Source organism: Lissotriton helveticus, chromosome 8 (genome assembly GCF_964261635.1).
Source record: "Lissotriton helveticus chromosome 8, aLisHel1.1, whole genome shotgun sequence".
Classification (NCBI taxonomy): Eukaryota; Metazoa; Chordata; class Amphibia; order Caudata; family Salamandridae; genus Lissotriton; species Lissotriton helveticus.
This window is the reverse complement of record NC_136069.1, coordinates 1,007,445,193-1,007,463,309: the sequence shown is the minus strand read 5'-3', so window position 1 is coordinate 1,007,463,309 and position 18,117 is coordinate 1,007,445,193.

The window sequence follows — 18,117 nt, the reverse complement described above, 5'->3', positions numbered from 1 at the left end:
TGTGCCTCATGGGAACAGTCCAGCCCGAACTGCCAAGCCATGCCTTCCCTGGACCGGAAACAAGCGTCCGAGGAGCGGTTTCTGGCATTACAGCCGTCTTCAGCCCGGGTGCTTGAATCCAGTGGCCAAGTGAGCAAGGGACTCACGTCTGAGCTGACCCTGCCACCCTTATGGCGGCCAAAGTGGTACAAAAGGGGGTGGTGATGGACGGAGCATCTGAACCAATCAAACACTCACACCCAGTCAAAAGATCTGGGTTTAATCCATCACCGTTCTTCAGCCCACTCTGCCACCCCAGTTCAGACATGGCTATATGCAAATCACTCTGACCCTGTGCCTCATGGGAACAGTCCAGCCCGAACTGCCAAGCCTGGACCGGAAACAAGCGTCCGAGGACCGGTTTCTGGCATTACACCTGTCTTCAGCCCGGCTAGCTTGAATCCAGTGGCCAAGTGAGCAAGGGACTCACGTCTGAGCATACCCTGCCACACTTATGGCAGCCAAAGCGGTACAAAAGGGGGTGGTGATGGTCGTAGCATCTGAACCAATCAAACACTCACACCCAGTCAAAAGATCTGGGTTTAATCCATCACCGTTCTTTAGCCCACTCTGCCACCCCAGTTCAGACATGGCTATATGCAAATCAGTCTGACCCTGTGCCTCATGGGAACAGTCCAGCCCGAACTGCCAAGCCATGCCTTCCCTGGACCGGAAGCAAGCGTCCGAGGACCGGTTTCTGGCATTACAGCCATCTTCAGCCCGGCTTGCTATAATCCAGTGGCCAAGTGAGCAAGGACTCACGTCTGAGCATACCCTGCCACACTTATGGCGGCCAAAGCGGTACAAAAGGGGGTGGTGATGGACGGAGCATCTGAACCAATCAAACACTCACACCCAGTCAAAAGATCTGGGTTTAATCCATCACCGTTCTTTAGCCCACTCTGCCACCCCAGTTCAGACATGGCTATATGCAAATCAGTCTGATCCTGTGCCTCATGGGAACAGTCCAGCCCGAACTGCCAAGCCATGCCTTCCCTGGACCGGAAACAAGCATCCGAGGACCGGTTTCTGGCATTACAGCCGTCTTCAGCCCTGCTTGCTTGAATCCAGTGGCCAAGTGAGCAAGGGACTCACGTCTGAGCCTACCCTGCCACACTTATGGTGGCCAAAGCAGTATAAAAGGGGGTGGTGATGGACGGAGCATCTGAACCAATCAAACTCTCACACCCAGTCAAAAGATCTGGGTTTAATCCATCACCGTTCTTTAGCCCACTCTGCCACCCCAGTTCAGACATGGCTATATGCAAATCAGTCTGATCCTGTGCCTCATGGGAACAGTCCAGCCCGAACTGCCAAGCCATGCCTTCCCTGGACCGGAAACAAGCGTCCGAGGACCGGTTTCTGGCATTACAGCCATCTTCAGCCCTGCTTGCTTGAATCCAGTGGCCAAGTGAGCAAGGGACTCACGTCTGAGCATACCCTGCCACACTTATGGCGGTCAAAGCAGTACAAAAGGGGGTGGTGATGGACGGAGCATCTGAACCAATCAAACACTCACACCCAGTCAAAAGATCTGGGTTTAATCCATCACCGTTCTTTAGCCCACTCTGCCTCCCCAGTTCAGACATGGCTATATGCAAATCACTCTGACCCTGTGCCTCATGGGAACAGTCCAGCCCGAACTGCCAAGCCGTGCCTTCCCTGGACCGGAAACAAGCGTCCGAGGACCGGTTTCTGGCATTACAGCCATCTTCAGCCCGGCTTGCTTGAATCCAGTGGCCAAGTGAGCAAGGGACTCACGTCTGAGCATACCCTGTCTAACTTATGGCGGCCAAAGCGGTACAAAAGGGGGTGGTGATGGACGGAGCATCTGAACCAATCAAACACTCACACCCAGTCAAAAGATCTGGGTTTAATCCATCACCGTTCTTTAGCCCACTCTGCCACCCCAGTTCAGACATGGCTATATGCAAATCAGTCTGACCCTGTGCCTCATGGGAACAGTCCAGCCCGAACTACCAAGCCATGCCTTCGCTGCACCGAAACAAGCATCCGAGGACCGGTTTCTGGCATTACAGCCGTCTTCAGCCCGGGTGCTTGAATCCAGTGGCCAAGTGAGCAAGGGATTCACGTCTGAGCATACCCTGCCACACTTATGGCGGCCAAAGTGGTACAAAAGGGGGTGGTGATGGACGGAGCATCTGAACCAATCAAACACTCACACCCAGTCAAAAGATCTGGGTTTAATCCATCACCGTTCTTTAGCCCACTCTGCCACCCCAGTTCAGACATGGCTATATGCAAATCAGTCTGACCCTGTGCCTCATGGGAACAGTCCAGCCCGAACTGCCAAGCCATGCCTTCCCTGGACCGGAAACAAGCGTCCGAGGACCGGTTTCTGGCATTACACCTGTCTTCAGCCCGGCTAGCTTGAATCCAGTGGCCAAGTGAGCAAGGGACTCACGTCTGAGCATACCCTGCCACACTTATGGGAGCCAAAGCGGTACAAAAGGAGGTGGTAATGGATGGAGCATCTGAACCAATCAAACACTCACACCCAGTCAAAAGATCTGGGTTTAATCCATCACCGTTCTTTAGCCCACTCTGCCACCCCAGTTCAGACATGGCTATATGCAAATCAGTCTGACCCTTTGCCTCATGGAAACAGTCCAGCCCGAACTGCCAAGCCATGCCTTCCCTGGACCGAAAGCAAGCGTCCGAGGACCGGTTTCTGGCATTACAGCCGTCTTCAGCCCGGCTTGCTTGAATCCAGTGGCCAAGTGAGCAAGGGACTCACGTCTGAGCATACCCTGCCACACTTATGGCGGCCAAAGCTGTACAAAAGGGGGTGGTGATGGACGGAGCATCTGAACCAATCAAACACTCATACCCAGTCAAAAGATCTGGGTTTAATCCATCACCGTTCTTTAGCCCACTCTGCCACCCCAGTTCAGACATGGCTATATGCAAATCAGTCTGACCCTTTGCCTCATGGAAACAGTCCAGCCCGAACTGCCAAGCCATGCCTTCCCTGGACCGAAAGCAAGCGTCCGAGGACCGGTTTCTGGCATTACAGCCGTCTTCAGCCCGGCTTGCTTGAATTCAGTGGCCAAGTGAGCAAGGGACTCACATCTGAGTATACCCTGCCACACTTATGGCGGCCAAAGCGGTACAAAAGGGGGTGGTGATGGACGGAGCATCTGAACCAATCAAACACTCACACCCAGTCAAAAGATCTGGGTTTAATCCATCACCGTTCTTTCGTTCAGTGTTTGATTGGTTCAGATGCTCCGTCCATCCCCACCCCCTTTTGTACCACCTACGGTATGTGCACCACTTGCCCACAGCATTGATCCTTCATGCCTTACTCCAGTCACTATGGTGTATTGAGATCTTACATTAGGAGTGGATGTAAATGCTGCTGGTGCATTAACTAAGGCAGTTGTACAATGGCTTTTTGCCTTGGAATTAACTTTAGTCCACAAGTTTTGTTACAGGCAGCAGTGCTACTCTGGGCAGGTTCTATGACAAAGTTGTCATGGGGGTTGACCTCAGATCCTGCATGTAAGGTCCATAATTTACGGTTGGGTGGGTACTTCTGTCTTCCCCAATATTACTAACGACAGACCCTGCTAAACAGATCATTGTCTTGGATGGTGACCACTGATCCTGAAGATATCTTATGGGGTACCTTGTTTGTATCCTTCTTTGGAAATGGCGTTAAGCCAAGCATTGTGACGGGGTGGCCTTGTTACTTGATGTTAAAGGAGTATTATTTTCTGATATACTCTCTACACTGCTCCGCATGTTCCATCAGCAGTAACCTGCTCACTAGCTGCTACTTTGAGACCCATCCTGGATCCAGAAGGAAATCTTTGTATATGAGTGTGCATCAGACAGGATGCTTTGCATTTCAGATTTTGTGCTTTGCTAATAAGTTTTTTTGCATTTATAACTTTCTTTATTTGATTACCTCCTTTTACCTCACTTCTGGATTGCCCATCTTTGTCATTATTTTCTTTTGCTTTTAAAGCTTTCTCCTCCTTGTATAAAAATCTTTCTGCAGTTTCTCTTTTGTGCTTTTTGAAAATGTTTACGCAGCCGTTGCTTATGAGCTTGCTTCAAAGGTTGCGTTTTTTTGGCGGTTCTAATGAATAGCCAGATCTTATGGATAAAACGCTGTGGTCAATGCAATAATTTGACCCTTTATCCGCTCTACCTTCATGTTCTGCATTCATTGCATTCGTCGACATTGATTCATTGGAGTATTGACCACTGGAGGGAGCTCCCGAGCTGTAGCACGATCGTCAGAACGCCATCCATCCAAGCGAAGCGAGACACGGACGCTCCTGCTCCCACTCCCGCTCCCTTCATCGCCGATGGGGGGACCAAGGGGGGTGAAGGGGGGTGATACGGAGCAAAACGGAGATAGGATAAAGGATTCACCGCGCTCACTTTTTCGTACCTGCCTGCGGCTCTGTTCACGGTGGACAGCTCAACAGCTTGACCACGCCGGGTCCGACGTGTTTCAAACAGTGAGTGAGGGAGGAGCGGCTGCGGCGGCAGCGTGGGTAGGTGCGAGCGCTGCCTGAGCTTGGCCGAGGGCCGAGGGCTGAGCGCTGCGACAACAGCACCCCACTGCCACTGCCTACGCCACTGCGAGCCTGCTCCTCTGTAAGCTCCTCTGTAAGTTCTGTAAGCCACAAGCCACAAGACTGGAAAGGAACAAGACTCCGAGGTCCAAGGTCCAAGGAGCCCAAGTTTCTGCAGAGTGCTGCTGGCGGCTGGTCGGTGTGAGCGCTGTCTAAGCGCTGTAAAAACAACACCGCCAAGCAGGGGAAGGTGGCTTGTCATCTTAGCCTCATTTTAGCCTCTTGGCCACCTTTAGGAACAGACTGTGGACTGTGAACTGTGGACTGCGCAACCAAACCACACCTGAAGAGGTAGGGGGCTTGTTTGCTCACATATAGTTTATTGATTCCTGAGCTATTGGGTCGGTGGGTGGGTGGGACAAGGCGGAAAACTACCATACCCATAACCCATAGCCCCTAGCCGTCAGGAGAGTTCAGGAGAGTTTATTATTAGACCGGTATTAGACTTGGATTAAACTGGGACTGGGACCTTGGTCAACCCACCCCTCCGGTCTGTGGGTTCGTATATAATTCAATCCGTCGCACTGCAGTGCTGCCCCCGACGGCAGCTGCTCCTTGCTCTGTTCAACCTGTTGTGTGTCTCTCGGCCACACACCGCAATAGCACTTACTGCGCCATCCCCCTAACGGCAGCTGTTCTACCCGAGGATACAGACAGGCTTGGGAGGTAGTACGGGAAGTGGAGCGGAGACGGCAGGGGATACACAAAACAAAATAAACAAAAGGGAATGAGGTCGGGGAAAACACGCACAAACCCTCCCAAGAATCCAAGGAGAAAAGCCAAGGCCAAAACTAAATCTCCCGCCGGCACGGCAGATGTAAACTCACCTGCACTACTAATTCCGCCCGTATATCCAATCTTCAGCAATATGAATATGAACCACACTGGCAGATTTGCCTTTCTGAAAGATCCTGCAACAGCACTTTACGCACTTTACGCATTACCAAATACCCCAACAGGCTTGCAAAAACCAATGTCACCAACTGAAATAAGGCCAGCAGGACCAACAGTACAAACAGTACCAAGGACTCCTCGGAATGCCGAAATCATGAATACTGATAAGGCCTACGAAATAGAGGAGACGCATAAGCGCACGAATGCCAGCCTTGTGAAAAACATTTTTCAATTTCAAGCCCAGATACACAAGGAGAATAAAAAGGTTAATAAAACGTATAATATAACCCAAGGGCAAGTACAGGATAAGTTACTAACAACCCACACAGGATCATCTAACATCTCGGGTGGCCAGCATTAAGGAAATAAAACAAGGTCTCCGCCGGAAAAAAAAATGAGAATAAATACGACAAAGCTTTATCAACACCATTAATGCCATCAACACCATTAACATCAATCTATGCTATATCTCATGAGCAATCATTAACGGAATGCCACCCGGCCCAATTCAACAACGAAGCCTGCCACAATTCAGACATAAGCATGTATGAATTGGCACATAAGGTGTCTCCATACAGTCACTCAACCCCTAGACCGGACCAAGGTATGAACCCAGTATTGACTAAATCCATAGAGACGATAAAGATAAAGGACTTAAACCTTTGCTGGGCAACTCAAGTACCGATCCATAACAAAGGAAGTACTAAGACACAAGAAACTTGCCCCGACAGCCTTACAATTGAAAGTACCCAAGAAGGGCTGAAAACCTGCAGTAAATGAACCGCCTCTGAAATTGAGACACAGGAAATAACTGGAAGCAAACCTGAGGGACAAAAAAACCCTAGCAAAGTAATCCATACCGGAAGGACGAACCAAGGAGCAACAGTAACCGGTTGGGGTACTAAAAACCCCCTGCAATTGAAACCTGTCGATATAATAGAGGAACCGGAAACAATCGGCGCAACATCCCTTATCGTACAAAACAATGACCACAAACAATTAGGACCACAATCACTAAACCGAGATGGGGCGAATCAAAATGATCAGAAACGCCTAACCAAGAGGCAAAAAAAAAACGGGCAAGGAAATCCACAAATCAGCTGTCAAACTGCCCACCCGCCAACAAATAGACATTGAACACATTCCCTATCTTTAATCAGGCAAAACCTAAACCAAAGCTAGAACCGGGCACCACAGAGGGGAAACATAATCCATCACTTAAGATACAGACGGAACATAAAAGCTATAAAGACCGTGAAGATAGTCAAATACGACCATGGATAAGCCCCAAGGCCACATCTCCAGCGATAACAAAAAAAAAAGTCGTCACAATTGAAGGGAGTTGCACCTGCTAAAAACTCAGAAGCGGGGAATGCTAGTAATACGGAACTTTGGAGTTCAACAACCACCGCAAGTATCACTGATAATAGCATGGACCGAGGGCCCGGAGCAGCTACCCATTTAAACAAAACTCAAGATAATCTTCAGGTTGAATCCCAAAAAACTGGGTCCGTTCCCAAACAAACAGGGCGCACCAGTTCTGATGATAAAAGGAATCCCACAAACAAGACCGAGCAAATGAATAGATATGAACTAAGTAACAAGAGACCCCATTGGGCTGCACTTAAAGACACGAACAAAAATCAAAAAAAGGTCCCCTCCATTCGTGTCACATTTCCAAGCATTAACGCAACCACAGGGAAAAGTATCACCATATCGCCCGACCATCAAACTCCAGGAAAAAGTGACCAAAAGAGTCATAGGCAAATAAGAATAAAGGCTGACAGTCATATGATGACCAACCAAAACTCACAATACACATTGGCATTAATGGTACTCAAGCATTTAATGAGATTGTAAATGCGGAAAGAATAGGTCCATGCCCTGGACCAGTGATTACATCCAGTGGGCACCACCGAGAACAGGCGGGACCTAACAGATTAGCTCGTGAGGCACAAACCACGACAAATACGCCACTAGTACTAACTCAGAATGAAACGTACAATCAAATAGGGCAATACCTTCACCTAAATGCAGAGGGTTACGATGATCAGAAATCTACCACTAATGAAAAAGCCCAGATCAGTAGCAAAACACCCTCTGAGATGCAACCAGTCACAGCGAGGAAGATACTGTTCATCCCCAGCTACGAGCCCCAAGGCACCCAAGACTTCCTAAACCCAGGAAACATTCTCCACCTCACATCCTCCATTCCCAGCCTAACCCACCTAACGTCGGCTGACCTATCATCAATCGAATTTATCACGTTAGGAGAGAATGCCTTCAGGGAAGGCCCACTTACCACCTGGAGGAGCCTAGAAGTGGCAAAAAGCATCCTTGCAGAAGTAAGTAAATTTGAAGAGTGGGGAATTTCTCTGAAAGAACAATCAAAAAAGGGCTATCCGTCACCATTGTTAAAAAGATGTAGGAAAAGAGAAGACTATACAATCCTGACCACTCATTCAATTCTACATGGTGCCAGGGGGGCCGAAACATCAATTAATAGCCACCAGAGACAAATACAAGGTGTTAATGGTAATTGAACCTATTATGAGGCTGGTAAAACTGAAGAAAACGTTATAAAACTGCTCTCATGGAACATCGCAGGAGCAAAAAACTTCCTAAATCAAAGTAGGAAAACCGCTACCTGGGATCAATATGATATCATAGCGCTGCAGGAAACTTGGTCAACTGAGCCAATTAATGTACCAGGATGATTATGTTTCCATGAAAACGCAACACGCTTTCAGCGCTACGGCCGCGCAAGGGGAGGTCTATCTATTTATGTTTCCACCTCATTAAAGATCAATGTCTCGCAAATGCCTGCTTCAGCAACGGATATGCAAATCATTAAGCTGGAGAGCATAATCAAACGCGTGGCAAGGACAATTGTCCTAATCAATATATACGCCCACCCGAAAAAACAGCATAAAAAAAGAACTGTTCCAACGTGTAGTTAATGTTGTAACTTCCATCCGTTTAGATCACCCAAGTTGGGAGATTATTGCTACAGGCAACTTTAACTCCAATCTTTTGCATCAATCGGAGGAAGAGGACAATATTTCAGTGGCAAATGAAATGTGGAATGTCGAATCTCTGGAGATTATATCGCCCTTGAGATCAGACCAAGTGGGTAAGCAACTGGTTTGGGACCTGGAACGACTCGGTCTACAGGTATTAAATGGAAGATCGATGCACGATAAACCCCCAGCTGCTACATACATAGATCATAATACAAACTCAACTCTGGACTACGCATTAATAACATTGCCCCTAGTGAGCCTGGTCAAAAAATTTCAAATAATCAGCACTCTAGACAGTGATCATTCTATGCAACATATTGAAATGAAACTAAGCTCCCCTAGGTATACAATGGCTCCAAAAATACCAGGACAATTATCAACCTTCAACCTGAAGCGGCTTAAGTGGACAAGCAAAACACTATTTCAAATAGCGTTGGATGCCAAGAACCTATTACAAATGGTCATGGCAGAGAATGATCTTTGTTCGGAAACCTGGGCTAACTTCCTAGAAAGATTTCCAAAATCAAGCAGCAAGGCCAGGAGGCAGAGCAGTCCTACGACCAAAACCAAATTCTCAATAACCACTCTAGCTATGAAGAACCATCTTCAAAAGCTCACAAGACGGGTACAAGGTTCAAGGACAAAGCAAAGCACCTGGCAAGAAGTTCGGTTGATTAGGAAAGAATACAAAAAGCTAGTATGGATGGAAAAAAGGAACAAATACATTGACTTTTGGGCCAAACTGATGCTCAATTCTAAAAAAAGCAGACTCCAGAGCGTTCTGGATGCAAATCAATGCAATCAACAGAGCAGCACAACCCACAAGCATGACATGCGTCCCGGAAAACGTCTGGGTCCAACACATAGTTGACACATTCGCGGTAAACCAGTGGAGCTCCAGGCCATGATGACTACAACAGCACCTGAAACTACAAGAACTAGGATCAAGGAAAGCAAATCCTTTTCCAGTCCCACAGCCACACCTAATTGCGTGGAGGGTTTGGACCAATCAATCTGGTCAACTGACGATCAACGAATATGTTCCATAATAAAGAAAGGCAAGCAAGAGAGTGCACCGGGGCCAAATGGCATCCCGCAGGCGATCTATAAAGAGGACCCTGAATTCTGGGCATGCAAATTTAATCTCCTATTCCAGTCAATTAGTAATTCTGGTCGGGTCCCGGAAAGTTGGAGGGGTACCATCATCAACCCCATCTATAAAGGCGGAGATCGCAAAAATCAGGCAAATTACCGCTTAATTGCCCTGATTGATGCAGAGGCAAAATACTATGCATCCCTGGTGCTAGCCGATCTAATACAGTGGTCGGACATGAACAGTAAGGTCCCGTTAAATCAGACAGGGTTTCGCCACGGAACTGGTACAATGGCCAATGCAATGGCGCTGTGCATGATTGGTGAAAGCAGTCTACTTAACCACCGGGAACTATATACCTGTTGTCGACTTTAACGCGGCATTCGACCGTGTTAATAGGAATTTGCTATGGGCCAAATTGAAAAAGCAGGGTCTGCCGGAGTCAATCCTAATGCCGATCATCGACCTGTATAGCAACACCTGGATGCAGGTAAAAATCAACAATGGGCAAAGGCTAGCCAGGAAGATACACACCTTTGATGGGTTGAAGCAAGGTTGTGTGCTGGCTCCCCACCTCTTCAATTTATTCATGGCCGATTTAACACCAAGGCTCGATTTGATCAATGCCCATCCGCCTCGGCTGGGCACGCTTCGTGTAACACACCTATCCTACGCCGATGATGTGTTCCTGTTAAGCCAGACTCGAATAGGCCTGCATCGGCTACTACAGGAGCTGACCCGCTACACAAAACAGAACATGATAGAAATAAATGGCGCGAAAACAAAAACCATGGTCATAACCCGACGCCATAAACCACCACCAACATTTATCATAGACAATGTCAAACTGGAAGCGGTTGGAAGTTACAAGTATCTCGGGATACTGCCGGATAAGCGTCTCAATTTCCAGGCACAATTCAACAGCATGGAAAAGAAGGGCATGGCCCTAATGCACGCCTTTACGAGATTAGCTACCGAACTCAAAGGTCCTTTGGTCTCGCCACTGTTAACAATAATGAAAGCTAAACTTATTCCAACGATAGCTTACGGGAGCATATTGCACCATGGCAAGAGTGCACAACGTTTGGATAAGGTGCAAATGAAAATTTACAAGCGCATCTTCGCGCTACCAAGTAAAGCATCCCCGGCCCAGGTAAGACTGAAAATTTGCCTGAAATCTCAAGTGCTACTGAGGAAGTATGAGACCATAAAATTCTGGTATAATGTCTGGATGCACCAAGAGATCATGATCCATCGTGCTATGTGGGAAACCATCATCAAATGTCCAAACTCAAACTATGCCAAGTACCTCAAAATGTCATTGGAATCAACAAATCTGGCTGGACTCTGGGAAACCAAGCTCCAAGTATCTTTATTCAAACAGGTGGTCAGGAAGGCAGCCATCAAACACTCATTGTTGGATGACAAAATAGCTTTCAGTCTCCGGTCACATGCCTGGATGACTATCCAATCATACAAAAAACTAGTGCCGGCCCACTTCCTGGACCTGACCTTTTCGCCTTATATCAAACGTAAATATCTTAATATAAGGTTGGGTAGTTTGCCAACCAACGCCGAGCATCCTAAGTGGAAGTCCCAAGAAAGTGAAGGGTGCGGGCTATGCGGTGCAGCAAGACAAGACTTTATCCACCTGATTTGCATCTGCCCAGCTCTTATACAGGAACGTCGGAATTGGTTGAAAGCGAAGTTCAAGCAGTTTGGTACACGTACCTGTAGGTATGCGATTATACAAACATTATGTACCACAGACCCCCAATTCATTTGTAGATCAATCAAATTTATTGAATATTTTGAGAAAAAGCAAAGAACATTGGCAAAATCTTGAACTTGGAAATTGTTATTCTTTACCCCAGAAAGACACTTGTTTTTACCTCCAATTTTAAATTGTATTAGTCTCACATCAGTGTGTTTTTAGCATATTATCATATCTGTATCTTTGTAATGGTTTTAATTAACTATACAATAAAGTTTTCACCTGTCACCTGATCTACCAATTGTCTCTGGACCACACTTAAGGCCTGTCCTTGTTTAGCCCATTGCGAAATGGGACTAGAAATGTTAGGACCTGAATTGGTTGCAGTTACAGTAGATATTCCTCTGCCTGATGTCTTTTTTCAATCTTCTGAAATTGAGCTGATGGCTTCCGGGACTTGTGCAAGCTTGGTGACAAACTTTGAGCAAGTTCTTACCTCGTTGGAGAATGCATTGCTCTTGAGTAATTCTTTCATAGCACCCTCCATTGCATGCATGAAAGAATCAATAATTGCAATGGTAGATGACATCCCACAGAGGATTTGGTTTGGTAATCCACTTTTATGCTATGCATTGCTAGGTTGTTCACCATAAGGTCCAATGTTCTACACATAGTGTGCATAATGGCAAGAATTGGTTGATCTGAGTGCGGCTCCAGAATACGATAATCTGTAGGATTAGTGCCCCATGCTTTTGTGACCGGCAGGCGACAGCCCAAGAATGCAGATCTCATAGTGCTCTTTGGGCAGGAGCTGTTGAGCTGTTGGAATAAAGCACACCATGGTATGTATATACCTGGCCCTGGACTTCATCATCAGGCTTGAACCAGATGTCAGACTCCCCACTAGTGACTGCAATTGCTGACTTAGACTACCCAAGAAAAGGGAGGGGTAGAAGGACATTTTCTTTCATTCTCAGTTGTTCCACTCTTTGCAGAAGAACTAATTGATAAACGGTTCACTAGCTCCTGGCTGTTACTTTCCTCTGCATTATATTCGTTGTGGATGGCTGCTACAGTTGTGATTTGATTCTTAGACAGAGCACAATCAGTCGGAGTTAAGGGCAAATCTATCTCTGCTTCCAAAACCTTTGTATGTTCATTTCTTTGGAAAGCACTTTCATGGACAGTTAATAAAAACTCTTAGCAAGGGTAACCTGCACATTGGCACTTATTTTTGGACAGTTTTTAATGTTTGGGTAAGATAACTATCGTTCCGTATTTGCTTTCACTAGTGACTGCTCGTTGACCGATTTATTCATGAAATAGTTTGTGATTTTATTTTGTGATAGTGCAATGGGCACAATGGGAACAGATGGCTGCTTCAGTGCCTTTAGTAAAAAATGTGTTCTACCTCTAGGTGAATCAGCATTCACTGGCAGTGACATAAACTAAAGTGATTGAGCACAACGAGTGGACAGTAAATAGGCAAATTCCTATTCATGTTGTGTGTTGGCGCTGGCAGTAATTTTTAAATATCGGGAACTGACACATCAACCTCTTTTACTTCTATGTCTTCTATGACTTCTGTAACATCTGCTAGGAGCTGCCAAACAAACACTTTAGTCGTTTCTGTGACCATATTAGCCATATTTTTCTCTAGAATAAGGTATTGTTGCCTTGAGGTTTGCAAATTCCTATTTTGTCTCAAGTCCTGGCCACAACAACTGTTTTAATGTTTAATATTTGATTATTATATTGTTTGGAGGTTATTTCGTGCTGCCTTCACTGGTTGGGACCCTTCAATATCTTGAGCCTTATCACCCGGGGCACAAGCACCCTTAGGCACCCTCAGACACTGGAGGTAGAGTAATAACTAGTAATAGCACTTTGGAAATCACTCCCCAGTAGCAATTTTAGAATCACAGCAGCAATTGTTTTTGGAACGGAAAGCAATTTTGAGAAGGATAATCATCTTAATAAGATAAAGGAATTTCATTGAGCTTCTGTGTTATTAATATAATGAGGTATATCATTTGTGATTTTGCCCCCCAACTGCTATTTCCCTGGCTCCAATCCATAATCTCAGTTTTGTCTACATTCACCTTATACCCTGAAATCTTGCCAAAGTTCTGCGCCTTTGCCATCAGGTTGGGGATTGTAAGCTCCGGGTTAGTGATGTATAGCACCAAGTCATTGGCATACAAAGCTAGTTTTGTTACTAACCCAGCTGACTTGAAGGGGGTTATAGTAGGTTCTGCTCTTATCTGATATGCCAGGGTCTTAATATATAGATAAAAAAGAAAAGTAGACGGGACAACCCTGTCTCGTACCCCTGGTGATGTGAAACCAGTCTGAAAGCTCTCCATTAACCTGCACCCTAGCTTTAGGCTGGAAATAGAGATTCTGCACAGCCATCACTACGTGCTGTGGGAATCCAAAGATTTTTAGGGTCTCTCAGAGATACAGCTAGAGTACTCGATCGAAAGCTTTTGCCACATCTACGACCACTACAGTTAGGTGCAATTTCTGAGCCCCCATCATGTCAATAACCCCCATCATCAGATATGTAAGCTGCCTCCCTGGAACGAAACCTCTCTGATCATAGTTTACAATGCCCTTAATGACTTGCACTACTCTTGAAACTTCTATCCGTGAGAAGATCTTATAATCAGTATTCAAGATACTTATCCTTCCCAAAATTACTTTCCTTTTCAATTCCTAAACGTTAACTTTTCAGAGAGAAGATATAGCTAAGCTCCAGGGTAAAATTGGTAGTTTTATTTGGGCGTCAAAGGGACCCAGCATTGCTTGGAAAAAACCGAGTAGAAGGCAGGTGGAAAGGGGACTTGTTCTCTGGGATTTGCTCATGTATTGTCACGCTTTCCACTTTAAGAACTTTCGTATGTTAGAGAATAAGCTGGATGGTTCACCAATGGGGAGACTTTTTGAAGCAATGCTCAGAGATTTGGGTCAGTGTCATTTTCTGTTTAAATATGGGCACCCGAAATATTTCAAAAAGGTGAGGTTGAAGGTTTTGAAAACTGCCCTAAGAACATGGATATATTTTCGAAGCGGTGGGGTGTACCATACTATTCGTCCTTGGCACCGATTTGGGACTCCCCGGCCACCCCTGATTGTCTGATTGACCAGCTTAGTCAACCCCTAAAATATGCTGGTTTAAGTTACTGGGCACATCACAGAATGGGAATAAGTTTAGTGGGTTGGGAGGTCTTAAGAAACTGTAGCATGGATCAACGAACAAGATTTAAACACTGCCAGTACGTTCATGGTGGGCAGCTCAAGATTGGGTTGGAGAGGAAGATGAGCCATGGCTAGAACAGGTGATGAGAACTGGCCCACTAAAAAGTTTCGATCAGGTACAGGGCCTTTTTGGAGGTAGATGATAAGCACTGTCAGACATTGCCAATATGCGGGAAGAGGGATACATAGAAGGAAACCTAAAGCAAGTGTGGCAAGTATCCTTCTCCACTTTACTTGCAGTGGTGAAACCCGCCTCACTCAAGAGAAATCATCTGTTTACCAACCACAGGGTATACTGGTCAGCAGCCAGGCTTTCAAGAGTAACAGGGAAAGCTTATGGGTTTCCAAAGTGTATGTTTTCATTGGCAGATGATCTGCATATGTTCATGCAGTGTTCGAAGATTACCCCCTTCTAGATAACGGATGTAACTTCATAGGGGAGGTGATTGGGCATCAGATAGAGGTAATCCCTCGATTTATATTCTTTGGGCTGCATCCAGAAGCATGTGTAGGAGCAAATTCCATCATAGCAAAATTTGTTTTCTATGTGATTCTGTTGGCGAGGTGGGAGATATGCAGGCCTTGGAAATTGGAAGTTTGGAGAAGGTCTGGCACCCTATGTAAATTGGGGACAACAAATAAGTGAGTCCAATGATTAAGTCATATATGCTGGAGGTCCGGGCTCTCCTCCGCCTCTGTCTCTATAGGAGGGGGATGAATGTGGAAACAGCAGTATTCTTTGCGGGGACATGTTTATCTATCCCCCTATTGGGGGAGGAGAGCTACACCAGCAAGAAAGTTGGTGGAATGAGGACAAAAAAAAAGAATCACAGTAGCAATAAAACTGGCTATCTTGGACCAGAGAATGTTGCAGTACTGGGAGGCCCAATTACATGTGTACTATGCAAGTACTGATGCAGGTGCAGATGCTAACGCTGTTATAAATCCCTGCGATGCTGCATCCAGTGCCACCAATTTCACCAACACCAGTAATGCCAGTAGCATCAGTCCAGCCAGTTCAGCTGTTTTAACTTTAATGCTATATATTATCCACTTCTCCACTGCTGCTCGTAATGCTACTGTGCTGTTGCTGCAAGAGACTCGTAAGACTCATGTGTAGTACATATGTAGCTCATGCTGCTCATTATGTTTTCTCAGGACTCTTAGAAGACTTGGGCTACAAACACCAGCTTTAAACACCATTCTACCACCCATAAGCCGCACCCAGGCCACCAGCTTACCAACCTAGAAAAACTCAACATCCACACTCTCATTCCCTCTGTGCCACAATACACGGCCACCACTCCTCCCCACTGCATAGAGACAACCTCAATACCAATCCAACAACCCCAGCCCACCCAGAGGAGGGTGCTGTGGATGGCCAAACCGGTGGGGCAAGACAGCGCAGCCCAGCACCCAGCACGGGAAACAGTCAACAAGAGTGGAAGCGTACCTGAGTTGCTTACATGAGCCCCCTCCACAGGCCGAACATCTCCCGGCATGGTTCGCCTGCCCTCCCGAACACTGACAGGTCCCTCTAGTGACTTACGGGGGGGCCTATGGCTCTAGCTGCTGGTTGCCGGTTTCCAGTTACTGTTTATGGCTGCAGCTATGTCAAGCCACCTCTTGTTGTAGCCGTCTGCTCCCTGTGGCTCCCTTGCGGCGTCCTGTTTCTGGTGTCTGCGTCAGCACCAATCACCAAAGCATAAGCTGAAACATTGTTTCCATGTCATTCATGCTCGATTAATAGCTCTCAAGGAACAACGTCTTCCATCCAACAGAACAAAATGTTAAAAGTAAATATAGGCAAATTAAAACAGTTCCAATTCAGAAGCACAAATGGCATAAAAATTATTTTTAATACCTAAACATTCTATCTAAAAATATCTAAATAACGCAAGGTCACAGATAGCTTTTATTTATTAAAAGTCATAAATTGTACAGCGTATTAACATAAAAAAGAATCTAGGAAATATTTCCAACATCCAAAAAATAAATAAGTAACTAAATAAACACATACACACATTAGTAAAATATGTTTTGTCTTGTACCCAATTGATTGACGCACTATGAAAAAAGTCACAATTTAATAATAAAGTATTTCATTTTTGTGTAGCTATTGGAAGTGAGTGAATGTGTATTGATTTATTTTCTAAAGTATTATTTAGGAGTTATTTATTAATTTATTAGCCCTTTGGGAAGTATAAATTAACTTCTGTCCGTTGGTAAGTCATGTTCTTCATTTCTCTCCTGCACAGAGTGATTGTGTGAAATTGCTGAAAGAAAAATAACAGAAGAGGAAATGATTTAACAGAGAGACTTCAGTGGCTTCCACAGGTTGCTGGTCACCTCAGTAAGAATGTTGAGAAATATGATAGCATTTGAGTGATGACTGTCAAAGACCTGATTATCGGCTATATGTGTCTATGACTCCAGTAGTCTGTGATTGATGGATTGACTCATGATTCTTTGAATGACTGATGTGAATTGAAGTTACAGAAATCTCTGCCTTGTCATTGATTGTGTATGTGAGAACGTCATTTTGAGTCTTGCCATTTCAGATACATTTTAAGTATATAAATGTATTTATTTAGTAAGTGTATTAATATAGTGCTGCATATCTCCTTTCGTCACTGGAGAGTGCGTTGGCTAAAGCCTGCCTGTGTGTTTGAAGACCAGGAATTTAGAGTCCAAGTCATCGAAGGGAAGGCCTCACTCTCACACTCGCCCATCACTACTTCTAGAGATGTGGAATTTAGGTGGAATTTAGGTGTAGTAACACGGAAGAGCCCAATTTCAGGTCATTCTTTTCGATTCTAGTTCTGCTTATAGAATTTTTCAAGGGTGCAGCTGAATTTAGGAAGAGAGACTGTGGGCAGGAAGGAATGATCTGAATTATCATTGCATAGGGTTCTTCATCCATCAAAATCGTGCATGTTAGTCCCAAAAACTGTCATGGTCCCTGTGCACATGCCTCCCCTTTCAGTAATCCTGCTATCCCTCCCAACACTGTTCGGTTTACATGAAGTATCGACAAATGTTTTTAACTTCTGAATGCAAAGGTCTAAATGGCAAATTGTGGAAATAAAGTAGCTAAGTATATGTAGTGAATCCTATAGAGTCAAGTGAAGTTAAGATAGGCTCAGAACCACACTGACAAATTTACGTAGGATTTACATGTGTTTTGCCTGAGTAGTAAACTGCCGAGTCGCAGGTTTGGGATTCATGTTTTTGGGGTCTGGAAATTACATTTTCTGAATGTCATAGCATGATGCTTTGCTCCAGTGAGTCCAGTTTGTCATGATCACTGTGCAGTCCAAACCGTAACTGGCTCCTATCAGTGTTGGACTGGCCATTCTGGCAGTCTAGGAATGCCAGATGGGCTAGATTGAAAGAATCAGTGTGATCTGCTCTTTTTTGTCCTATGGACCATGACAGGGTAAAACAAAATAGCGGTGGCGTGGCCAACCATCATGGCCG